The sequence below is a fragment of the Panicum virgatum genome, chromosome 1K, assembly GCF_016808335.1.
Source record: "Panicum virgatum strain AP13 chromosome 1K, P.virgatum_v5, whole genome shotgun sequence".
NCBI lineage: Eukaryota > Viridiplantae > Streptophyta > Magnoliopsida > Poales > Poaceae > Panicum > Panicum virgatum.
The window spans coordinates 26,569,560-26,588,030 of NC_053136.1; positions in this window are offsets into that span (position 1 = coordinate 26,569,560).

Consider the following 18,471-nt stretch of genomic DNA (forward strand, 5'->3'; position numbering starts at 1 on the left):
CATCTCGGCGCGTCTCTCTGTCATCCGGCGGCCATGAATCTTCATGCCGCACTCCATCTTTGTTATTCTCCCGTGGGTATCCTATGGTGATTGAACCAGAACTAGATCTTTGCATGCCCTACCTAGGTAACCCCAAGTGCAAAGGAGTAGCTGGCCACCGGGCAACTGCGGAGAATGATTCTTCTTCTTTGTCCTAGACACACAGCTTGCCTGGCCATAGTAGGTATCAAGGTAGTTGGTATACTGACAAGCCTGCACCAGATCTATCATTCTAATGATCTAATCCCACTTCACCTTTGTTCGATCCTAGCTAGCTTGCTAGTGTACTAGTTCCAAAGAATTCACCTACTGGTTTTGTGCAGCTAATACTCAGCATCGCATGATGTGGTTCATGACATTATCGCGGCTTTGGAAATATTGTTGTTTGTAGAGTTTTCAGCTAGCACTAGATGATATGATATTAGTTTTCATAATTTTGCACTCTACCTTGTTCTTATTTACACTGATTGATTTGTTGTATGCACATATAAGTCCATTTATACTATATGTTATGTCTGAATGGGTTGACCCATTATCTCCATTGGGTCAACGAGGCCATATATAAATGATAGATTGGGTCTGCCCGTGGCCTCACAAAATGGCCCTAAGGCCATAGGGGCCAGGTCCGGGCCGTCCCATTCCCATCTTGAGGGCTATCTCCTAGCAGTGCTTTGTTTTTATGGTCATAAGCTCGACCATGATAACTCTTGTAGCCATCATTGGTGATGGGTCATTGTTTCACCATCAATTGATGCAGCTAGCTACAAGGTTAGTGCCACAGTGCACCTATGAAATCTGCAATGTTTACGATAAACAATTGCATCTACAACCACCCTCCTGAAGATTTTGTAGGAAAAAGGCCTTGGGGTGATTGCATTTCTCGTGTGTGAACGGGGTACTAAGCATGCCTGACTCTGGAGTTGCATTGAATGAGAATGGTTTTTGTGGCATCTCATGAGTGAAGTTCCCATGCTCATTTGAGGTATCCATTTCATTGGACTCCAGAGTCGGCGCCTCACAAAATTCCATGGCCCATTGATTCTCCATCTCAAGAGTTTCATTGTGAAAGCTTGATGTTGATTCTCGATCATGGTTGAGAACAACATATTCTGGGTCAGCGGGAAGAGGCTCAAACTCGATTGAGGGTGATGATGAACATTCATCTTCACAAAAGTGAAGGCTATCTTCCAGGTCGCACTCTTCAGAAGATTCTACAACTTCCAAGAGGACGGGTTCAGATGATACGAATGGAGATGTATGCATCATCTCCTCGAGCATGTTTTGCTCAGGGAAATGCTTTGCCATGGGATTTTCTAAACAAGGGGTAGCAGTGGCAGAAACATTTTCCCTTAGCATTTTATCTAGGCTCACATGAGATGCTAAAAGTTTTTCTAGCGGGTAGCCTAGGAGAAGATCAAAATCGAGGATATCATAGATGTAGAAATCTAAGTGCACCTTGATTTTGTCTATTGTGATAGGCACATCCCTTGTGATCTCTCGACATTCAAAGAAGAGTCCGGATGGACTTTTAAAGTACTTGTCGGTCGGGGTTAGAGGCTTGTTACCCACAATAGTGTCCAAGAGGCACTCGCGTATGATGCAAACCTCAGTAGAAGGGTCATGAAGAGCTTCTACGACATTTCCCTTCATAAAACAAGGGATGGTCGTGGAGGTTGGGCTAATCTGAATTGCTTTGGAAGTACGTCTTGCTTCTTTCTACCAATCCATTGCAGGTGTACGACGAGAAAATCCATCGATGGTCTCATAAAGACACAACGATTCTGTAGGCTTGTTGTGCCTAAAATGATTCGAGGTATTTTGGCCATTTCTTGAAGGATCATCCTCGAATCGGGAAGAGAACTCCGAAGGTTGAATTTCTTCTTCCCTCGGTGTTCGTGGTTCGGGAGAGGGCTCAACAGACGAATATTGGGATGTGAAAGATGAGAGCTCAGATTCGATTATTGAGAGACTCTCATGGCTTGACGCGGATTCCTCCTAGTGGGTTTGTCTATGGTCGATAGTGAAGAAAGAGTTTTCTAGAAAGCTATCTAGGATGTCTCTTCCTTCCACTGGAGTTGTGTGTGCGAACAAATCTCCGCTGGCAACGTCAAGCTCTAGGGCAGATTTCATCTCTAAACCCGAGTAGAAAACGTTCAACGATACATCATCGGGTACAAACAAGTCTGGGCTAGACGCCAAAAGGTGTAAGAATCTAGCCCATGCTTCCCCTATGGACTCCTTCTCCAATTGCTCAAAAGCGAGGATGTTAGTCGGTAGGGAGTCTATGCGTTCAGTGAGGGAGAACGAGTAACAAAAGTCATCTCGAAGTTGTTCCCAATCACCGGTCATATTCCCTATCGTGCGGGTGTACCATTGTTCCACCCTCCTTATGAGAGAGAAAGGAAACAATTTCCACCGCAAGGTTTCCTGTGTCATGCCTAGAATCACTAGACCCAAACATAGTTCCTTGAATTCTTGCAAATGGTCGTAGGGATCTTCATGAATTTCTCCAGAGAACGGTCGCTTTCGAACCAAGGCTATAAAGCCTGGGTCGAGTTCATAGCTAGATGCGGAAGGTGATGATGGCTCACAGAACTCGCCCTTAGGAGAAAAATGTTTGTGGATAGAAGGTTGCTCCATGATATCGGGGGTGAAGATAGCAGAAAGAAAAATAAAAAGGATGGTGAATACATCTAACAGGATAGAGAAGCTTTTAAGGGATAGCTTCCCCATGGGTAGCGGGGGTAAAAGTAGAAGGAAAGAATATGAAAAAGATATGAGGACGACTGAATCCGTAGATAATGTAGCTACCGTTCTCCGACAATAGTGCCAGAAAGCTTGTTGGTGCTTTGTAACATCACAAATAAAATACGCAAGCGCACGGATACCACTGTAGGTTTCAAAGATATGAGGCAAAGAAGATGGCTGGAATTTATCAAAGATTATGATCTTGATGTTCATTATCAATCCGGCAAAGCCAATGTTGTAGCTGATGCTCTCAGCCGTAAAGTTCACTGTAACTGCCTCTCAGTTGAATCATACAACGAGACATTATGTGCTAAAATGCAAAAGCTAAATCTGGAGATTATTTCTGAAGGGACTTTGAATCATATCTCCATTGAACCAACCCTTTATGACCAAGTCATCATGGCACAAGGACATGATAAAGGTGCTGGGATTATCAAACAGAAAGTGTTAGATGGTGAACAGAAATACAAATGTTTCTATGTAAATCACAAAAGGATTTTGTGGTTCGAAAGTCGCTTGGTCGTTCCTAAAAATCAAGAACTCAGAAAGCAAATTCTTGATGAAGCACATCTCTCCAAATTTTCAATCCATCCTGGTAGCACCAAAATGTACCAAGGTCTTCGGCAAAATTTTTGGTGGACAAGAATGAAAAGAGAAATTGGTAAATATGTTGCAGAGTGTGACACTTGTCAGAGGCTAATAGCCAGTCATTTGAAATTTGCTGGAACTCTCCAAGCTCTGCCAATTCTATCTTGGAAATGGGATGACATCAGCATGGATTTCATTGTGGGCTTACCCAATACCTCGCAGCATCATGATTCTATTAGGGTTATTGTTGATCGGCTCACAAAAACATCTCATTTTATTCCGGTACATACTACCTATAGAGCCAATAGATATGCCGAGATTTATCTTGACCGTATCGTATGCCTCCACGGGGTACCCAAGACGATTATTTCTGATCATGGTGCTCAGTTTATCGCACGTTTTTTGGAACAACTCCAGGAAGCTCTTGGAACCAAATTGACCTGGAGCTCTGCTTATCATCCTCAGACTGACAGTCAAACTAAGAGAGTAAACCAAATTCTTGAAGATATGCTTAGATCATGTGTCATTCATTATGGCAAGAATTGGGACAAATGTTTACCTCTGGCGGAATTCTCATATAACAACAGCTATCAAGCCAGTTTGAAAATGACACCATTTGAAGCCTTGTACGGTCGCAGGTGTCGAACTCCTTTGAGTTGGTCACAAACAGGCGAGTGTAGAATATTCGGACCTGATTTAGTGGTCGAGGCTGAGGAACAAGTTATAGTGATACAAGAAAATTTACGGGCAGCTCAGTCGAGGCAGAAGAGCTATTTTGATAAAAGGAGGAAGCCTTTGCAATTTAATGTGGGTGATCATGTCTACGTACGGATTTCTCCGACCAAAGGCGTTCAACGCTTTGGAATCAAAGGAAAATTAGCTCCTCGCTATATCGGACCTTATGAGATCATCGAAGCGTGTGGACCAGTGGCTTATTGACTGCGACTTCCTTCGCAACTAGCCGCAGTCCATAATGTGTTTCATGTATCTCAACTCAAGAAATGCGTCCGAGTTCCTATGGATATTATTGAACAGCAAGAAATCTTCGTGGAAACCGACCTTTCTTATGATGAAAATCCTATCAAAGTACTTGATCAAAAAGAAAGAAGTACTCGAAAAAGGTGGTTAAAATATATAAAATTCAGTGGAATCATCACACTGAAGAAGAAGCTACTTGGGAGACTGAAAGTTATCTCAATCAACACTATCCGGTTTTTCTTCCATCTACCCCAGGTATCTCTATATCCGTCTCCATTCATTTATCCAATCTCGGGACGAGATTCTTTTTAAGGGGGGTAGGCTCTAACACCCTAGGTGTTTAAAAGTCAATCAAAATACAAAGGAAATAATTAGTTGAATTAAAGAGAGTAAACAAGTATTAAATGACAACAAAAGATAAAGGAAATTCAAATTCAAATATTGGGTTCACCTTTGTGAGGGCAAATAAGGAAAGTTCCAACTATATTTCATGTCCAAATCACCTCACCAAAATATTGTATACAAAAATCTGGTACCTTTAGTAACATGTGCTCAATTGGAAGTGGGCCCAAATTCAGCCCAATTAAACAAATCAAATTGAAGCCTTTTATGGAGTATTTGAATCTTTTAATTTAACTCACAAACCATCGCTCAAATGAAAAAGAGCCTGAAACGAAAGTTGTATATCTCGAAAAACTGAACACAAACGGTATTCAACAGTTTTTCTTTTCAGGCCAAGAGAAGGGAGAAAAATTGAGTTTTGTAAACTGAATACAAAACTTCAAGTTATTCACGGTTCTGCCCCTGTCTCTGTTTCTCTCTCCCCTCTCCCCTCTCGGTGTGGCCGGTGGCGACGTACGCCGCCGGCGCCCATAGACCATGTCCGGCTAGGTGAGCGCATGACCAAGTGGCACCACGCGCCCCCGGTATTGGCCAAAACCGGGCACCCTTGGCATCTCGTGGCCGCGCCACGCCGTCGAGTGCCCCGGCTCCGAATCGACCTCCCCCAGGACATGGTATCTTCGCCCCGAAGCCTCCTCCGCTATAAATAGAAGCCCAGGGCCTCGGACTCGTGCGTGCTCCCCGTTTCCCTGTCCGCCGCCGCCATTGCTGACGGCGAGCTCGAGCTCGATGTGGCTAGACCACCCCAGCCCCACATTGCCTAAACCAACCCTAGCATAGCCTTCCTCGTTGCTCGGTGGTGCTCAGGAGCTCGAAACCTGACGCCCAAAACCACCGGAGCTCCCTCGCCGGCGTCGACCGCGCCCTACCTCCGCCCCTCACCGCCGACGAGCCGCTTCCCAACCGCCCCGACCTCGATTCCTAGCACCAAAAGGTGCGCACGGCTTCCCTCTAACTTTTTCCCCACCTAGCCCCCACTGACGAGGCCGTTCCTCACCGGAACACTGCCGGCGGGCTAGGCTCTGTTCTTCCCCAACCGGCCAAGGGCCTCCTTGTAAATAAAAACCTAGATTGCAGGGGTTTGTTTGCAAAAGTGCATGAGCCATATGAACTTGAATCAGTGAACTTCAAAAATGCCTAGAAAATCGTGGAAAAAACAGAAAAATGTAAACTAAAATTTTTTGGAATCCTTGCAACAAGATCTACAAGTTTTATTACATGCACATCTTCAGAATCTGTCTGAATTTTAATCTAGGAAAAATATTAATTTAAATAGGATATGAATGTTCTAGGAGTTCCATTCAGTAACTTTAGGTGATTTTTGGCTAGAATGTGTCTTGTACTTTTCCTGGAGTCTGGTAAAAATTGGAACACAAATGAACATCATTTACTTGCCAAAAACCCCAAGATTCCTAAATCTGCTAGATTTGTTCATGTATTATTTCTGGTAGAAATATTCTAGTTCTGTATCTCAAATGTTTTCATTGCATGCATGTTACTAAAACCTTACTGTTGCGAAAGTTTGGGAATTTGTAGACCTGTTTAACTATATATTTGATTTAAAGCTTGTTAAGTAGATTTTAATGGTGATAAATAGTTGTCGTGCTTAGAAAAATATGAAAATATTTTTTGGAACTGTATTTTGATCATATATTCAAGTCTGCAAAATTTAAGATCCAGAAACGCTCTAGAACTTTCTGTGATAATTAGTTTTGTCATATGTGGTTTAAGTTCATCGAATTTATTACTTCTGTTTTTTAATAATGGAAAAATTATGAAACATTTACAGTATGTTTAGGACCAGGTGTAGACTTCTTTGTGAAATTTTTAGCTTCATAAGTATTGTAGTATGTTCTGTGGAATTCCATCTTCATTTAAGTACATTCTATTTTGAGCATTTTTCATAAATTTATGCTTTGCTGTTTTTATCTGAAATTTTTACTACAAGTTGCTGATTAGATGTCCTATTTGGTATAAATTTTGTTGCTGCAGAAACTATTTCTAGCTTAGGAAGTGAATTGGTCAAATAACTTAATGTATAATGACTTGAAATAAAAACCGCCACCCAGTTCATTTTATGAAGTAAAGTGAAGTTATAAACTACTCTATAAATGATTGCACAGAAAATGAAGTTAACTAAGTTCATCACAACTAAGCATGTTATGTTGGATTACAACTCTATAGTGAAGGAAAGAAATACGTTTTGTATCTTATTGTAATAAATTTCATCCTTGCATTCATATACAAACTGCCAATCTTGCTGACGGTACATACGAGTTGGTGCCGACACCGCTGATGCGCAAGTGAACGCGCTTGAACAGAACCTAGACCCGGACCAAAGTCCGGAAGCGCCCAAGGCTAGTGGTGCCCAAGAAGGCAAGCCCCGGTGCATCTAATGCCTATTATTTTTAATCTATGCAATCTATGTTGTACTATTATTTATTGTGCATTTACATTCAGGCGTTGGTTGAAACCATAGATGCATGATCCTAGGTACCCATATTTTGAATACTAGAGGTTAAGCTCGACTAGATGCTCTGCTAACAAGGACCGGTAAAAGTCGAGTAGTCTTACTACTCGCGAGATTATAGGATCTGACTGTTTTATCACATACTGCAAATGTAAGGCTTATGGATGGGATCATGGGACCCCGTCGTAGAGAGAAAAATGGATAAGGTCGCAGTGTGTGGTACAAGTTGTTAAGCATTGGAAAGTACTAACCACATGCCGAGGAATATGGTAATCGGTAAGCTCTAGTACCTGATTGGACCGGCGAGTGGAACGATCATTCATCCTCTTCTGGAGTTGTTCAGGGTAGTCGCGCCACGCGCTACTAGAGTAGCCTTACTCTGTAGTCGAGGGGGATGACTCGGATCCACGGACTGGAAAGAAAGGGGAAAAGTCGTGTGGGTGACTTGGTTCCCATACGTGTGTGTTAGGTTCCCTTGGCCAGGTTAACAAACTCGATTCGAATCGTCCGCCTCTCACGGCATGAGCCTGCTTAACACTTCTGCTACATAGAGTAACAAGTGGAATTTATTAATGATGATAATACTATTGTATGATTAATGTTTTCACTACCATGCTTGTTTAGAAATAGATGCTTATCTAGAATGGTTAATTGAACTAGAATATGGAAAAGCTAAAGTCTAAAATTAAGGACCTACTCTTAATCGCTTTTTCGGCAAAACAAACCCCTCTAGCCAAAAAGCCATGCATGTCTAGTTAAGTGGACTATGTTATATCCGTTGACGGGTAAGTCTTGCTGAGTATTAGTATACTCAGCCTTGCTTGTGGCTTTATTTTCAGGTGAGAACTTTGAGGATATGATTGCTGGTTTAACTTACCCTTGTACTCTACTTCCGGGTTGGTCTGTGGAGTGGGAGGGATCCTCAGCTGGTGCTGACGCTTCTCCTTCTGAGTGATGTCTCGTATGGGATTTATCGAGATGTCATGTTATCGCTAGTTATCGTGTTTTTACCTTCCGCTGAATAAATGAACTCTGATGGACTGTTGTAGATAAACTTCTATAGTACTACTGTCTTTACTTTCAGAACTGGTCTGTAATAATTTTAAATTTCCGCTGCAAGACTCTGTGATGTATGAAATGTGTGTTGTTGTACTCTCTGGACTCGCCTTCGTGTGAGGTTTGCTTATTCGATCTCGGTTTTTCGTGGCTTTAATCGAGATTTTACTTGAGGAACCGCCGAGGTACGTGCAAGTTGGATCAGAGTTGCCTTGCAACGATGGTTAGCACACTAATCCAATTTATTTTGGGTGGTTCTGCCACAGTTCAATTTAATACTCTTTGGGAAAGTGCTTCAAATACTAGAGAGACATCTAATTCATCTAGTCCTTCAACAAGTAATGGTTGTGCACGGTGCTATAACATTGATATTCAAATTTGTGCTACTAACCATGTTGAAATAAATGCAATGAAGAAAGAAATCTCTATACTCACTCATTTGTTGCAAGAAGAGGCTCCACCACATGTTCAAGATCTAAAGAAAAATCCCTCAATGAGGGTATGTGAGTTTGAGAAATATACCAAGGGATTTGGGTCAAGATATATGAGCAAGTTTGGGTTTGAAAAAGGTAAAGGACTTGGTAGGAATGGGCAAGGTACTCCACATACCATTCCGTTTATCAAGAACAAGAACAATGCCACCTTGGGTGCTCAAGGAGGTCTAGTGAACATGACCACTCCCATCCGCAAGACAAATGATGTGGCTCAAAAGAGTAGTCATGTCAAGTTTGTCAAGAGAGGTACAACATGTGATGAGGGTGCCAAGATTGTTGCATCCTCATCTAAGGAAGATAAGTTCAATGCCTTTAATCCAACCAAGATCAAGGCACAAGAATCATCTCATGTATCCTTTTATGCCGATTATGTCTTGACAAGGAACCACCATGGTAAAGTGGTTGCCAAATTTGTAGGACAACGTACATGGAACACGAAATGAAAAGCCATGTATGGGTGCCCAAGGTGCTTGTGACTAACATTAGAGGACCCAAGTATTGTTGGGTACCTAAAAGAAAAGAGTAACTTTATTTTGTAGGGATACTCCTCCGGTGGCTCAACATGGGTGATTGATAGTGGGTGCACAAATCATATGACCGGAGAAAGGAGTATGTTTGAAACTATAACCGCATCAAGTGGAGATCATTTCATTACCATTGCGGGAAATCAAAAAGGAAAAGTACTTGGTACCGCTAACATCAATCTAAACTCAAAGTTCTCTCTCTCAAAAGTTCTTTTAGTTGAGTCACTTGGTTACAATTTGTTGTCCATCTCACAATTTTGTGATTCGGGCTTCAATTGTTTGTTCACTAACGAGGGCGTGACCGTCATTAGAAGAAGCGATGACTCTATTGCTTTCAAGGGGGGTGCTCAAGGGAAAGCTTTATCTTGTAGATTTTTCTCAAGAGAAGGCTCAACTTGACACTTGCTTGACAGCAAAGTCTAGCTTGGGTTGGTTATGGCATCGCCGACTAGCTCACGTTGGGATGAGAAATCTCAAGAAGATTCTAAAGGAGGATCACATCCTAGGAGTAACAAATATTTCTTTTGAGAAAGATCGTGTTTGTAGTGCATGTTAAGCCGGAAAGCATGTTGGTGTTCCACATCCATCAAAGAGCATTGTCACCACCGTCAAGCCATTTGAACTTCTACATATGGATCTTTTTAGCCCGGTGGCATATATAAGCATTGGTGGTAACAAGTATGGCCTTGTCATTGTTGATGATTATTCTCGTTTCACTTGGGTATTCTTTTTGCATGACAAAAGTGAAGTGCAAGAAACCTTCAAGAAGTTTGCAAAAAGAGCTCAAAATGAGTTTGAGACCAAGATCAAGTAAGAAGTGACAATAGCACCGAATTCAAGAACACCAACATAGAAGAATATCTTGATGAAGAAGGAATTGGTCACGAGTTCTCGGTTCCATACACTCCTCAACAAAATGAAATTATTGAGAGGAAGAATAGAACTCTAATTGAAGCTGCAAGAACAATGCTTGATGAGTATAAGATCTCAGATCAATTTTGAGCGGAAGCAATCAATACGGCGTGTCATGCAATCAACCGCTTATATCTTCACAAGATCTTGAACAAGACGGCATACGAGCTTCTACTTGGTAAAAAGCCTAATGTGTCTTACTTTAGAGTTTTTGGAAGTAAGTGCTTCATTCTAAACAAGAAGCCCAAGAACTCTAAGTTTGCACCTAAAGTTGATGAAGGTTTTCTTCTTGGTTATGCCTCAAATGTTCATGGCTATCGTGTTTTCAATAAAACCTCCGGTTGTGTTAAACTAGTGTGTGACGTGATATTTGATGAATCTAATGGCTCTCAAGGGAAGCAATTTGATAATGTTGTAGGAATGGAAGAACCATCAAGTCAAGCTATCAAGAAGTTGGCAATTGGTGAAATAAAGCCACAAGAATGAGTGGACAATGATGATGATGAGTTAATTTTTCAAGGGCCATCTACATCTACATCCGCTGCATAGCCCGGAAACTCCGGATATGAAGCCGGAGACTCCGAACATTATGACCGGAGTATCTGGACTCCAAGCCGGAGTATTCGGGCCACTCAATCTGAAACGACAACTCAACATCAAGCTCAATCTCATGATTATAGAGAAGCTGAACCAATCCAACATCAATCCTACATTACACATCCAAGAGATCATCACATAATTTAAAAGGATCATCCCGTGAATAATATCCTAGGAAGCATAAGTAAAGGGGTAACCACTCAATCTCGTTTAGCTACCTTTTGTGAACATTACTCATTTGTGTCTTCCTTGGAACCTTTAAAGGTAGATGAAGCATTGGATGATCCGGATTGGGTGATGGCGATGCAAGAAGAATTGAACAACTTCACTCGGAATGATGTCTGGTCCTTGGTTGAAAAACCCAAGCAAAATATTATAGGAACCAAGTGGGTCTTTCGAAACAAACAAGATGAACATGGCATGGTGACAGAAAACAAAGCTAGGTTGGTTGCTCAAGGCTACACGCAAATCAAAGGTTTGGATTTTGGTGAGACTTATGCACCCATAGCTAGGCTTGAGTCAATTCATATTTTGCTTGCCTATGCTACTCACCATGATTTCAAGTTATATCAAATGGATGTGAAGAGTGTTTTTCTTAATGGACCAATCTCCGAATTAGTATATGTTGAGCAACCACCGGGTTTTGAAGATCCCAAGTTCCCAAACCACGTCTACATGCTCCATAAGGTGCTCTATGGGCTCAAGCAAACTCCTAGAGCATGGTATGAATGCCTTAAAGATTTTCTCTTAAGGAAAGGCTTTGAAATAGGCAAAGCCGATCCTACTCTCTTCACTCGCAAAGTTGATAAAGATATCTTTGTGTGCCAAATATATGTCGATGACATTATATTTGGCTCTACTAACAAAACTTGGTGTGATGATTTTATCAAGATTATAACAAAGAGATTTGAGATGTCCATGATGAGTGAGTTGACCTTCTTCCTCGGATTTCAAATCAAGCAACTCAAGAATGACACGTTCATTAGTCAAACCAAGTACATCAAGGATATGCTCAAGAAGTTTGACATGAAAAATGCCAAGCCCATCAAGACTCCCATGCCAACCAATGGGCATCTTGATCTCAATGAAGATGGCAAGGCCGCGGATCAAAAGGTATATCGATCCATGATTGGATCCCTTCTTTACCTTTGTGCATCTAGGACCGATATTATACTTAGTGTGTGCATGTGTGCAAGATTTGAAGCTAATCCGAAAGAATGTCATTTGATGGTCGTTAAGAGAATCCTAAGATGTTTGGTCTTCACTCCTAACCTTGGTTTATGGTATCCCAAGGGCTCATCTTTCGACTTACTTGGCTATTCCGATTCGGATTATACCAGTTGCAAAGTAGATCGAAAGAGTACTACGGGGAATTGTCAATTTCTTGGCCGGTCCTTAGTAGCTTGGAGCTCTAAGAAGCAAAATTTGGTTGCCTTGTCCACGGCGGAGGCCGAGTATGTTGCCGCCGGTGCGTGTTGTGCACAACTCTTGTGGATGAGACAAATGTTGAGTGACTTTGGTTGTCATTTTGATGCAATTCCTCTATTTTGTGACAATGAGAGTGCAATCAATCTAGCAAACAACCCGGTACAACACTCCCGAACAAAGCACATAGATATTCGTCATCACTTCTTACGGGATCATGAGGCTAAGGGAGACATTGCTTTACAACATGTAAGCACCAACGGACAACTTACCGATATCTTTACTAAGCCTCTAGATGAGTCAAGATTTTGTGCTTTGAGAAGTGAACTAAACATCTTCGATTCTCGTAACCTAGCTTGAATTACTGCATATACTTGGGTGATTATAGATTAAGTGTTTCTCAAAATGAAAAGGTCTTGAAAACTTTCAAAATGTGTGATATTTGTTTTATGAGAAGTTTGGATCTTCACTTTACTTGCTTGAGATCATTGTTCTCCTTGATTGTTTGTTGGCTGATCTCAAGTCAAGTAATTTCTCTCACACCATTAGATCTTCAAATTCTATCAATATTAGATCCTTTCCATCTAAATCAAACTTGCAATATGTCAAATATGCTCAGGTTGAGGGGGAGCAGGAGTTTCCGGCCTGTGGACCAAAGTCTCCGGACTGTCCGGATACTCCGGCCCAGGGCCCGGATACTCCGAGTAGTAAAAATTTCCTTTATATATACCGCGGGGTCGGGGTCAAACAGCTTCAAGTCCTTTTTCACCACCGCCACCGCCTTCTTCCTTCCCTTCACCTCCACTCACGCCCTAGGGGGGATTTCAACCTTCCATCCATCAAGAACTCGTCAATCTTTGAAGGAAGGCTCTCCTCCCCTCCGAAAACTCCGGGGAGGCGTTGGATTTGAAGTTCCCGCGCTCTCAAGGTATTTTGAACTTCGGATCGCCTGATCTCCCAATGTCGTAGGTTTCTTAGAAAGATCTTCGGGGCATCTCTTCCTAGCATGTGTAGGAACCTTTGCCTCAAGTTTCATGAAATCCCCATGGCCAAATCTTGTGTTTGAGCAACCTAGGGTTTCGGGTGCCTCGAGCTCGGATACTCCGGGTATGAACCCGGATACTTCAGACCCTCTGGGCCGGAGTCTCCGGACTTGTAGGCATTTGAAGCTTCCATTTTCATCCAAATCTGCTAAAACTCATTCTTAATCTTGCTTATATCCTTTAGGTATGGTGAAGCAACGTCCTGGAGAGTCCATGGATGATGCCGTACAAAGGAGGCAAAAGCGCCACCATGACCCTCGCACTCAAAGTGAGGATCCTCCTCCAAATCCTACAAGGGAATTACGTCCTCGTCAACATGCTGGCAAGGAACCGGCTGGGAGCAGCTCTAGGATGGAGCCAAGGAAAGCTCTCTACATCATGCAAGGCCGACCCATGCCTCCTCCATCCCGTGTGAATCCAACAAGGAGGGGCATTGCTCATGACATATGTCCCCGTACTCCTCCTCGTCTGCAAATTGAGTACTCACCTGAGCAGCACAACTACCCTCATATTCCAAGGCTCAAGAGACCTGAAATTGTTTATGGATTTGAAGTTGAGATGGGAAGAAACTATTATAAGCAGGATGTGGCTCTTAGGGAGGCTCACAAGGAAGAAGTGTATACGTATGAGAAGAGTGAAGAGCTTGAGAGACGCTTTTGGTGCAAGCTTCATGAAGACTTTTATTCATCTGTTGTGATGCGTAAGTCTCGTGCAGCTATTGTCCCTTGCAAGTATGTGGAATGGACTTATTATGAGAACATGAATGATCCCTTCTTTAATGAAGCCATTGCTAAGTGCAAGGAGATGGGTCTTTATGACATCATGGGCTTTAAATATGATTGGAATGAGGAAATTTTGGCTTAGTTTCACTGCTCTCTATATTATGATGAACGAGAAATTGCTTTCTATTGGACTACCGAGGGAGTCAAATATGGAGTAGATTACATGACCTTTTCTCGGATTCTTGGGCTTGGCACTAGAGGTGAGGGACGTGATCCTATTCATGTGGAGCGGCAACTCAAGCCGTATCAAGTGCCAACTTTGTTCTTCAATCCTATTTGTGCCCAGGAAGGAAAGGCCCACAATCTCCTACCGGTCTACTATGCATTGAATCAATTCTTTAGGGCCACCATTGATGCAAAGGATGGTGATTCGGCGGCACTTGCCCGCACCTTGCCCGGTGGACGACCCTTTTGAATCATGGATTTCATTTGGAATGAGTTGAGAAGGACCATACTTGAGGCTAAGATGTCACTCCCTGCTGCGCCATATATCATGTATATGATTGAGAGGGTGACAAAGGTCACATTTCCAAAGACCATCAAGCATGAGCCTCATCACATGTGTGCCCGCTCTGGAGATGCACCACCTCCTCCTCCATCTCATGCTGGTTCAACAAGAAACCCAAGATATGACCCTGCCCCATCTTCCTTGGGTGCCTCTTCATCGTCTCGTCACCGTCACCATGACACTTTTGTGAAGAGGGCCCTCTGCAGTTTGTTTGGGATGTGCAGAAATATTGCACAAGATGTTCATGAGAATGCAAGGTCTATCAATGAGATTCGGGGTCACATGGGGCTTCCTTTGGATCCACACCGTGAGTTACCTGAGTTTGATGATCCTTTCGCCGAGTGGGACGCCACCGATGAGGCCGCCATTGCAGCTGCACATGCACCACTTCCCTGAGCTCGTCGCCAAGCTCGCTCTCTATGTCACCACACTTCTACTTCTTCCCGCCATGCTCATCCACGTGGCCGAGAGATCTTTGATGAGGAAGAGGAGACCAAGGAAGATGCGCCCCTCAACTACCGCGAGCACCCTGACTCTGAAGAAGATGAGGACATCTCCGAGGATGCCGCCCAAGATGATGATGAGTAGATAGACTTCATGCTCTTTTTCATTCCCTTTTTGGCACTTGATGACAAAGGGGGAGTGAAAGCCATTTATGTACTCATTTGGGCTTTTATTCTGTTTCGAACTTCCTTGATCGTTTGTAATGACTATGTGGTGTGAGAACTCATGTATTGTGTGCTACTCTGTGCTTAGATGTTGAACTTATTGTTTTTCTAAGGAAGTTGTGCTAGTTTGTGATATATTTGACTTGTGATGATGGCTGTTTTCTGTGTTCTGGCATGTGGGGGCGGATACTTCGAGCTACAGGCTAGATACTCCGAACTTCGTTGTCCGGAGTCTCCGGGCTCCTACCCGGAGTCTCCGGGTTCTGCTGCCAAAACACATCTTTTATTGAGTGGATAACATGTCATATGCATCACATATGTTTTGCACACACCTTCTCACCCCACTGTAAAAGATATAAGGGCGTATGTGGTTCTCTTGTGTATTTTGCCATTTTTGACGTTTGTAAAGTCAAATTTGAAATTCAAATTCATGGCATACATTTAGGGGGAGCTCCTATATTCTAGATGTTTACTGTTTTATGATTATCAAATGAGTTACATGTGGGTTGTCATCAATCACCAAAAAGGGGGAGATTGAAAGTGATCTAGGCCCCTAAGTGGGTTTTGGTGAATAATAACAAAACACATGTATATTTAATCATGTAATTGAGCATGTGTGCAGGTGATGAGTTTGTACAGGTGAATCATGTGACGACGTATGACCCCTCAAAAAGGGAAATGAAAAAGCGGAGTTCAAGTGTAATCAAGAAACTAGATTTTAATTTTGAAATTTGAGTATAGGAACGCCGTACTATCAAGAGGGACTTGGTTCAAGGGTTCTGATTTAAATCTAGTACTCAAAGGAACTTAGACCAACATTTGTGATACACAAATATCACTCAAAAGAGCAAAACGAGAGATTTTATCCTGCCTAACCCGGATTCTCCGGGTATAGGGCCGGATTCTCCGAACCTTGAAGCCCGGAGTCTCCGGATGAGTGATTCAGTGAGAAAACTAGGTTTGCCCAGAGTCTTCGGGCATATACCCGAAATCTCTGGGTAACCTTCGCCCAACGGCAATTTTCTGGGTGAGGGGTATAAATGCCCCCTCATCTCCTTCAGCTCACCCTCTCTTACCCATTTGACGAGCAGAACTCCAACACAAACCAAGAAAAGCTCTCTCACTCCCCTTTCTCCATTCTTTAGTGATTCCCTTGAGGGATTTGAGTGAGAAGCAAGCAAGAGCAAGGATTCGTGCTAGTGAGCCTCATTCCCACATCTTGAGCACTTGATTTTGGTCAAGCCTACGGATTCAAATTTGTTACTCTTGGAGCCTTGTGCTCCTAGACGGCTAGGCGTGCTTATGATTGCTCGACCTCGATTGTGAGCTGCACAAGAAATTTGTAAGCTTCATTCCTCGCCGAGGAATCCATAGTAAGTGACCTTGGGCTTGAGAGGTGATCTCACCCTTGGGAGAGGAGCATAGGGGTTCTTGAGCACCGTCTCTTGAATCCTTCCTTAACGGAGACGTAGCACCTTTGGGTGTGAACTTCGGAAAACAAATCTTTGTCCCACTTGTGTTGCTTTACTTCATTTCATTGCTATTTGCTTGTGAGACTTCATTTCTAGGGTTTGAGCTCGATCTACTCTTATACGAGTTTCTAGTGAGCTTTGTTTGTTGGATATCAACCTTAAGGAACCCTTGGCACTCATACTATAGCTCGATCTACTTTTCTTACATAGATTCCTACAATTTTCTTTTAGCAATTTCATACCCGGAGTCTCTGGAAAGAGCTCCAGATACTCCGGATCAAAAACCCGGAGTATCCGGGCTTATACCCAGAGTATCCGGGCTGAGTCTGCGTCTGACAAGTTTTTAAGTGTTTTTGAGCTGTAGATTGCCTATTCACCCCCCCTCTAGGCATCTTAATGTCCTTTCAGTTAGATTGTCAAAGATTAAACTACACAACCGGGAGACTGCTTCTCTAGCTGACGGGAGAAGCCCGTTCACCTAGGAAGCTTTATGTACCTCCTACCCCCCAATCCGAACGTGGAGGATTACTAGAGCTCGAACAGGGCTGTCACCACCTGCAGGCTACCTCTACAAACTGTGGGAAAGGTTGACATCCAGCAACACTTATCTAGTCTAGACACCATGTCTACATTAGTAAGCGATACTCTAGTATCCCGCGCAGAGTCCCGACTCTCTGGATGGACAGACATCATACTAGAGCAAACATACGAATACTGGACAATTGATAGAGTTCTAAGGCCAATATGTTAACCATCGCAAGACGATCATGCAATGCAAGCATCGAATGATAATGCAACTAGATCACGAAGCATATATCTGATAACTCAGAACACACTTCAAGAGAGACTCGATGAACCCATACAAATGATCGAAGCATACCAGAAGTCCCGAGCAACTCCTGGGACTCGATGACTCCTAGACTTCTCCTAAACTCCACTAAGCCTATAGACTAAGAAAGAATGCACTTGAGGTAATAAGAGGGGATGTGTGTGTGTGTGTGTGTGTGCATGTGTCCATTCTGAACCCCCTTCCGTTGTATTTATAGGAGGGAGCCACGGCCGTGCAGCAGCTCTACCTTGGTGAACAGCCATTGGGAGCCAATGCCAAGCCTCCATGTGGCTGGTTGAAGGCGGTGGGGCCCACTAGGCCGGCCACCTAGTGGCCCCAACCGCCCCCAACTGCCGGGGGATGGGCTGTCCTAGCCTCCTTTTGTCTGATCACCGGGGTATGGCCTGTCTTAAGTAGATTTGCTTTGGTTCTTGGGCTACACTTGGTCAAATTGATCCTGAATCTGCGCTTTGATATTTTTTGTCATATTCTATCGGGCCAAAGTGTGTTTTCAATCTGCATATTAGCTCAAAAACACATCTTGTATATTCTAGAAGGTAAAGTGTGGTTTAGAGATTTATTTGGATAAAGATGCGTTTAAGAAATGCAAACTCTCATGATTTTCTGATCAAGTTGACGCCTAGAAATGGTCGTTAGTGAGTGTCAACATATATGTGGTTGTAACTTATGTGGCTCCCTTTCCGTGATTTCCTGTCGCATCATTTCTTCTGTGAAGGAATGCTGTCCGTTTGGCCGGCTGTGCTGAAATAGTTGGCTGGGCTGGAATGGAATGATAAAAATGAGGCTTGCGCCAGCCAGAAACAGCCCAGAAAAAAGTTCTATGACAAAATGGTTCTGTGACGAAAGCACCACATGCAACTGTATGAAAATGACATGTGGAACAACTGGAAATCGACATGTGGAACATCCATAAAA